The sequence below is a fragment of the Ailuropoda melanoleuca genome, chromosome 13 (genome assembly GCF_002007445.2).
Source record: "Ailuropoda melanoleuca isolate Jingjing chromosome 13, ASM200744v2, whole genome shotgun sequence".
NCBI classification, from domain to species: domain Eukaryota; kingdom Metazoa; phylum Chordata; class Mammalia; order Carnivora; family Ursidae; genus Ailuropoda; species Ailuropoda melanoleuca.
This window is the reverse complement of record NC_048230.1, coordinates 9,999,710-10,008,485: the sequence shown is the minus strand read 5'-3', so window position 1 is coordinate 10,008,485 and position 8,776 is coordinate 9,999,710.

The following is an 8,776-nucleotide window of genomic DNA, read 5'->3' as shown; positions in this document are numbered from 1 at the left end:
GCTATGCAAAAGCTTTTAATCTTCATATTTAAAACATGTTTCTGATAAGCAATCTTTAGTTGAGTATTACTCATTTAGTAATACNTTAGGGTGAGGACAGGAAGAGGTAGGAGCCTACCCAGGAGGACGGTGAAGCGAAGCGCCGCTGTGAGAACACAGCATCCCTCCCGGACAACAAGTGGTTCAGAATGGAGCAGGTTTGGAAGAGGTTTTTGAGTATTTTTAGCTTTTACTTATGCTCCTTCCAATCCATTGTCCACCATGTTGCTCAAGTAAACTTGGTAAAATTTTAGATTACTCCCCCCTTCAGGTTAAAATCCTTCGATGGCTCCCCATAAGTTTCAGAATAAAACGCAACTTTCAGTGTGATATAAAAGGGCCTTTGTTAGTGACCTCTGCCCGTCTGTCACCACTCTGGATGGCCACTTGTACCCACTCCTCCAATCGCTCGTCTTTTTACAGACTTCTTAAAGCTCTCTGCCATAGCGAAGCCTTTGTAGCTACTGCTCTTTCTCGGCAAGGAAGCCCTTCTTCCCCTCCTAGCCCTGGAAGATTCTTGTCTTTCAAACTTCATCTTCTTGGGGAAACCTTGTGCTCTCCCACCCACCACTGGCTTCAGTGTCCTTGGTTTTACCCCATGATTTCTCTATGCTTCTCCCCTCTAGTACTAATCTGTCTCTTTTTCATTTTTTACATATTTATCTGTTCTCCTCACTAGCTTATAATCTTGAGAGTAGGGAATGCATTTTTTTTTAATATAGTCTCCATGCCCTAGCATGGAGCCCAACATGGGGCTTGAACTCATGACCCTGAGAGCGAGACTTGAGCTGAGATTAAGAGTCAGAGCTTCACCGACTGAGCCACCCAGGTGCCCTGGGGCTGCACTATAATCATTGTTGAAGTTTCTGTGATGGCTTCTCTGTGGTCAGATTTGGGTAAAATCTCAGTGGCATCATTTGCTATGTTGTCTTGGGAACTCTGAGTCTCAGTTTCCTCACTTGCAAAATGATGAGGTATTTTTATCTGCAGCACTTGGCACTCAGAAAGTGCCCAGTAATTTGTGTGGAATGAATCCATGCAGACACGCAGAGTTCCCAGGGTAGGAGCCTCTCAGCAGGGGAGGGAGGATGACTCACTTCAATCAATCCTGATTCCTCCCTTGCCCTCCCAAGGAGGAGTGCTCAGCTTTCTCTCTTAAGACCGTTATGCCTTGAGGGTGGTGGGGGAAAATCTGAAAAATGCAAGCTCTTTTCTTTTTCATGTTTATCCATGTGTTGACCTAAGGAATTCAGGATATCTCAGAGGGCAAAAACTTCCCAAACGTGCCATTGTCTGACCATTCTTACCAAACTATCTAAACATGGTGTTGCTTTAGGGCCTAAATTTTCTTAGATGTGGTTGTGTTAGTTATAAACTGCCCAGAGGAGGCAGAAGGATCATGTACCCATTCTGCAGATGGAAAACCTCGTAATCTTCTCTAAACTCCTCAGAGCCCAAGAACTCACATACTTTGTTAAGAATCTACCCAGAAGAGGGGCACCTGGATGGCTCAGTCAATTAAGCATCTGCCTTCAGCTCAGGCCATGATCCAGGGGTTCTGGAATTAAGCCCCATGGTGGGCTCCCTGCTCAGAGGGGAGTCTGCTTTTCCCTCTGCCCCTACCCCTACCCCTATCCCTATCCCACCCCTGCTTGTGTTCTCTCTCACAAATAAATAAATGAAATCTTAAAAAAAAAAAGAAAGGAATCTACCCAGAAGAGGTCCCCAGCACCCCGGCACTGAGTGTCTCCTCTCCCCCAGTTAAATGGATATTCTCTTTTTCTTCTTATGGTGGAGGCAGCATCCCCATGGGGCTGCTCTACTGTGAATGAGTTTCTAGAAGCAAGAAAGAGAGTTGACCCTTCTCAATGTGTTTACAAGACCTGGAGCAGAGTCACAGAATGGATTGTGAACTGGTACATGAAGGTTCATAGCAGCATTATTCAGCCAAAAACTGAAAACATCCCAAATGTCCATGAACTGATAAATGGGTACATAAAAGGTGGTATATCCCTACAATGGAATATTAGCAGAAAAAAGAATGAAGTACGGACACGTGCTACAACCTGGATGAATCTTGACCTTTTATTCAGTGAAAAAAGCCAGACACAAAAGATCACATGTTATATGACTCCACATATATGAAATGGCCAGAGCAGGCCAATTTATAGAGACACAAAGCAGGTTAATGGTTGCTTAGGGCTGGGGGTGGCGGTCGGGAGCAATGGGGGAGTAGCCTCTGATGGGTGTAGGGTTTCTTTTTGGGGTGATGAAAACGTTGTAAAATTGACTATACACAACACTGTGAATATACCAAAAGCCACTGATCTGTACACTTGAAATGTGTGAACTGTAGGTCAAAAAAGCTGTTTAGAAAGAAATGGATCTAGAGAAGAGTTGGGGTGGGGAGAAAAAAAAGACTGGATTGTGCTCTCCCATGGATCTCCTCCTGCAAGCACTCATTCTGCAGGAAGAAGAATCAAGATCCTAACAGTGGGTCTGAGACCGATTTCTGACCATCAGGCCTTCCTCTCCCCCTCAGTAGAGAAGAGTTAGTTATCAGAGTGGGCTCTAGCTGGGTCGTCTTTAAGGTTAACTTTTGCAAACTATTGCTAACCTCTGATTCTCCCTTTCCCTCCTTTCTGTCTTCTCCTTCTCAGGGATCCAGTTGTCCTATGGGTAGGCCAGGTGCACCACAACGTGGATCACAGAACTGGGGTAACCAATCTGTCTGGAAAGTGTGTTGAGTACAACACTGGTTCAGGGTACAGTGCCCCGAATTCAAGAATCACCTTCAGTGTTTCTCTGCAGGAAGCTATAAGGATGGTCCCTTCCTGTAGAAGCTCGTGGTCAGGTAGGGAGATTGGCCAATTCATGTCAAGAAAGAGCTCAGGATGCAGGCGTTTCTGCTTTTTCTTCTCCATGAGGGATTGAACATGAGGCTGGCCAATGGAGGTCAGCTTGGCAAGAGGCACAGTACCAACCTTCACACGTATGCAACCAAATTTTGTTCAACACGTAATATTTACTTTTCTCACAAATGACTATCTATGGCCATTCTCTGTCAGATTGAACATTGAGACTGTATTTCTCAAAGGAGTGCAGGTCCAACTTACTTTAACAGCGAGGAGGCATAGGGCAAGGCCACACTTAAGCCCTTGCCAAGAAAGCAAGAGTGAGTGCTGGAGTGTTCCAGCACTTGCTTTGATTACTTAAGAGATATGATCAGGGCAGGGACAGCTGGACTCACACAACGGCATGGGGCAAACCAGGGAGTAAAGTGTTAACTGCCAGGGGGTTTGGACCCATAAGACACTACTACACTGTAGTTGCTGTGATTGTGTTGTGATAATTGCTGGCTTGTTACCTGTTGCTTTGAATCTTTTGATTCCTTTAAGTATGCCACCAAAAATTCTAGTATGTGAAAAAGCTGAGAGCCACTGGATTATCTACTTATTCCCAAAAGTCCCCTCTGATTAAGACTGCCAGATAAAATACAGGACACCTGTTTAAATTTGAATTTCAGATAAACAACGAGTAATTTTTTTAGTGTGTGGTATCCCATGAAATATGTGTTTGTCTGAAATGCAAGTTTAATTAGGAGTCTTCCATTTTTATTTGAATTTGGCAACCCTACCTGTGATTCCCTTTGCAGAGTGATAAATGCCGCCCCAGCTCGGGGTAATGTGTTGTACTGTGCGCCATCTAGTGGCCACAAGAACAAGGTGGAAACCAGGAAATCACTTGAAAATGGCAATGCGAGAAAGTTGAAAAGAAACAACTCTGTTCTCATTTTTAAGATTCTTTAATTTTTTTTTAAAACCTTACTTCTTTGGATGTGGTGTCTGTGACCCAATCAACAGCTTAAAGTGTCCAGCAAATATCTGAAGTCCGTTGTAAGTCATCTGGTGTTTAAAGGGCAACACTCACCAATCCACCAGCAGAGACCTTAGGCTCCCCCATTAACACATAAATGCGAATGTGCAGCCTTGTCCTTGATCTACTGGGGCTCCTAGTAATTGTTTTATAGTTTCTAGTAATTGTTTTATAATAAGCACGTGGTTGCCAGCAGTATCTAGCACGATATAGGTCAAGCTGGTGCAATTTAGTTAAACCCAACTGGGCCCATAGGGAGACACAGAGAAACAAGTATTTCCTGTTTATTGTTTACCCAGGGGTATGGGGTTAAGTGCCAAAGGGAGCTGGCACCATCCAATGAGCCTCTAGCTGCACACTGGAGTCACCTGGCATGTTTTTCAAAATACCAGTGCCTCTGCCCTCCCCCTCTCACCTCTCATCTTCCCCCTGCCCTTCCTCCTTCTCCTCTTTTCCTTCCTGTTCTGCTCAAATGGGGGAGTTAGGGATCTGCATGACAGTGCTTTAAAGTGGTGCATTACACAGCTCTGAAGACAGCGTACTTTGAAATCAGATTTCCCTTTAAAGCTTGGGATATTTTAGGGACAAAATCTCTCCTCCTCGGTATACCCACAGAGGCCTATCAGCTTTGTTTTGTTTTGTTTAACGGAGAAGGTTGAAAGGCACAGGAGCTTCTCCATCTCCAATTTTGTTCCTGTGGTTCTGTGATCTCATCACAAACACTGGTTATGAAATGATATAGAAACTCCATTTGCAATTTAGCCCAGAATAAAAGCTCAATTTGTTCTTTGAATAGATTTTAGAATAAATTGAAAGGGAGTTCTGGATAGAAGTTTATTTTCAAACACCCTCCAAATTGACAAGGTAGTTCGATAATTGTAACAGTAATAGTAATAATAATGATAAAAATTACCTGCAACTTATCAAGAGTTTCTTATTTGCTGGATATTAATCAGGACGCTTGGCACACATTATCTTTTTTTTTTTTTTTTAACTCTCAAAGCAACCCAGCGGGCTGGGGACCATTACCCAATGTTCCACATAAGGAAACTGAGGCTCAGAACCTGTATTTCCTCAGATGACACAGCTGGTAAGCAGCAAGGCTGTTTTTAGCTTTGTCTGACTGCAAAGCCTTTGTTCTTCCTTCTCTGATATTCTGCCAAGGCTACAATGCACAGTTCTGAGGGGGTCTTTCCCCTCTAAGCGCATGCTTGGGATGGAGAGCTCACTTCCAAGTCCCTCACATGTTCAATGACACAGTTTCCAGCCACCGTCACCCAGTGTTTTGAGGTACTTGAAACCAGATTTTAAAAATTACTCACTTCCTTCTGGCTGGCTCAAGGAGTCCAAAAGCAGTTTTCATTTTTTTTAAACTTACCTTTGAGGAGCTGAGTCACGCTGGGTCTTATTGGAGCTTTGGTGATGATATTCTAGGCTATCCCTAAGGATCTGTGGAGGACAAACAAGAAAACAAACAACCATTTGTGAAATGAGAAGTGGGGATATTACCGACACCAAAACCGTACTGCAGAATCAATCCATTCCTCGTGCCTCAAGGCCCCGCATGCTGAAATGATGTCCCCTCCTCTGCAAAACTTTCCACGACCTGCCTCTGCTGGGGGGCCATGAACTGCTCCCTCCAGGCTCCCAGCGCCTCTCGCTCAGGCCTCTGCTCTGCTCAGCCCACTCTGTCAGAAGAGGTGGGCTGTGGGGTGTGTGCAGACACCTCCGTTTCTCTAGGCTATGAGCTCCCTGGGCTGAGCAGAGTGGGTCTAGACTGGCTCAGGCTTCCCCGATGAGTGTGTGGGTGTCCAGGGTCAAGGGGTCCCAGGGCACGTGAGCAGGCAGCAGGCAGGAAGGAGGAGCCTTTGCAGGGCTTTGCTTGGGGACTCAGGATGGCTCAGATGCCTCTCTAGGGAGGGCTTTGAAAATCCGAATGGTGTCGTAGGATGGTAAATCGTGTCCATTTCACAGCCTGTGGTTTTTCTGAGCACCCTAGATTTTCCTGAACACCTTTAGCCTCTCCTCTGTGACCCCCACTCCTCCCCCCTGGCTGTCATAGGACTGAGAACACTCATTCTTTCATTCAGCAAGCACTTCCTGAGCGTCTGTTCTGGGCAGGGTACTGTGCTGGGTGCTGGGGATAAAATGGTGAACAAAACTATCCATGGCTCCTACCCCCATGAAGCTTACAGACAAGGGGAAAGGTTATAATCACTGGGACTGAAAGTGTCCAACACACCGTGAGCTCCTTGAAAGTATAGATTAGGTTGCATTTCCTTCTTAACATTTTCATTTTATTTTTTTCATTTATTATATAATTCACACACCACAAAATACACACTTTGAAAGTGGGCAATTTTAACCACTTTAGTATATTCTCAAGGTCGTGTGACCCTCACCACGGTCTACTCGCAGAACATTTTCATTCCCCCCAAAAGGAAGCCCATACCCATTAGCCACAGCTCCCCATTCCCTCCTGCCCCCAATCTCTGGCAACCACCAATCTACTTTCTATTCTGTGGGTTTGCCTTTTCTAGACGTTTCATGGAAATGGAATCATGCAATATGTGGTCTTTCGTGTCTGGCTTCTTTTACTTGGCATCATGTGACCAGGGTTGTCCACCCTGTGGCATGGATCATTGCTTCAATCCTTTCTATGGCCAACAAACCCCGTGATACACATATCGCACATTCTGTTTCGTGGGTCATCAGTGGCTGGATGGCTACGTTTCCTTCTGCCTCTCTTGCCTCCTGTCCTCCTCCTTCCCGCTTCTCTTTCTTCTTGCCTCTCTTCTCCATTCCTCCTTCCTTCCCTTATTCCTGCTCTTTTCTCTCAGACGCCTATGACTCCACACCTATTGTGTGACAGGCACCATTATTAAGCACCTGATAAAGCCTCCAGCCTGATGTAAATTGAAAGGCACCATGTACCATTTTTTTAAATGAATGCTTCACTTTAAAACAGGTTTAGATTTGCTGATAAGTTATGCAGGTAGTACAGAATGCCTGTCTACCCGTCACCCGGTCTCCCTACTGTGAGTGTCTTACACACGAGGATGCGTTCGTTCCAACGAAGGAGCCAGGATTGTTACAGAGCTGTCAACTAAACTCTATGCTTAATTCAGATTTCATTGGTTTTCCCCCTAATGGCCTTTTCCTGCTCCAGGATCCCACAGTGCCTTTAATCGCCCTGTCTCCTGAGGCTACTCGGCTGTGAGGCTCTCTCAGGCTTCTCTTGTTTTGGATGACCTTGACAGTTTTGAGGAATACTGGTCAGGTTCTTTGTAGAATGTCCCTCAGTTGGGTTTTGTCTGTTTTTGTTTGTTTCTCGCGGTTCGACTGGGGTTATGGGTTACAGGGGGGATGGCCACGGAGGTGAATAAAGGCATCATTTTTAAACTGCTGTGAGAAGCCTTACAACTAAGAAGTGAGACCAAGTCTGCCAGGATTATTCAGAAAAAGAGAGAGAGAAAGAGGGAGGGAGAGAGAGAAGCTTTACTGTTGCGACCCTCAAATGATAAAACTGGTATATGGAAGGATCCCCTGGCCTTTTTTCCAAAGAGAGTTGTATGTCCCCTGTCCCCACAGTGGTGAAGAAGAAAGCCCTTATCGGGCACATAAACACAACCGGATATTCGTTCTTTCTCTCCCCTTGGCTCTTTGGTGTGACCTTGGGTGAGCCAAGCCTTCTTTCTTGGTGTCCATAGAATCCAGCAGTTGGAACCACTGACCTCCACGGCTTCTTCCTGCTACAACAATGTATGCTCTAAGACATGATCCCTAGTTCCTCAACACCCAGCCCATGCCCGGTTTGGTCCCCTCTTCTTCCATGTCAGTCTCAGGTGGTCAGAGTCACATGACATATGCCCCCAGAGAATAGGCCCGCCCAACCCCATTTTTAAAGCCTCCTTTGCAGACAAACACATGGAGAAAACAGAACCTAGAAGCTTGTGATGAGGATCTCCACTCTGAGGAATGTGGTGAGCGCTCTGGAGCGGCGGTGCCCCGAGCAGCACCCCTGTCCCTGGCTGTCCCTGCTCCCCTGCTGACACAGCATGAGGGCCAGAGGGGTGATGGGGGTCACAGGCAGCTCCACACGCCGCACAATGTTGGAGACTCACCCCAAGGGGCTGTTTTGGTTCAGCAGCTCCTGTGGCTGGAACAAGTTAATCACTGATGACAGGAGATTAATTTATAACCGGACAGCAGACAAGATAGTTCAGGCTTGGGCGGGGTGGCACTGAGCTGGGGCATGGGGCGTTGGCAGAGGACGCCTGGTCTGCAGCTTGGTGCGGAGGCTGAGAGCTTCAGAGCTGCACCGCTTCCTAGAGACCAGCTGGACAGAAAAGAGAGGGAAACTGTGCCAGGGACTCTCCTCTCTGTAGCAGATTCGCTGATCTTAGAAGACCTTTCCAGACGACAGCTGAGCTGATTGGAAACGTCAAGTGTGAAAAGTGCAGTTAGGTGGGATATCAGCCTGCCAAGGCAGCCCAGGCCCACTGGCTAAGCTGTATGGGAGGGAACAATAAGGAGACAGAAGGCGATGGAAAGATGTGGAAGGCTAGCTGGGTGTCCAGAGTGGGGTGTGGGGTGAGAGGTGGTCCCTGCAGCCTGCAGCACCTCGCTCGTGGACTGCTCCCACTCCAGCAAAGGCAGTTCTTTGAGGATCTACCCTCCCACCCCACCTGCATCCCTTCGGTCATTCCCAACGTGACTACCCCCTTCTGGGCCCAAAAAAGATAGAAATGAATTGTGATGTGCAGACCCCTCTGGGGTCTGAACTTCACACTCCAGACATTGCTTTTGCATCAAGTACAAAGACCCTTTCCTGCCACATGGGACACGCATGATGTCTGTG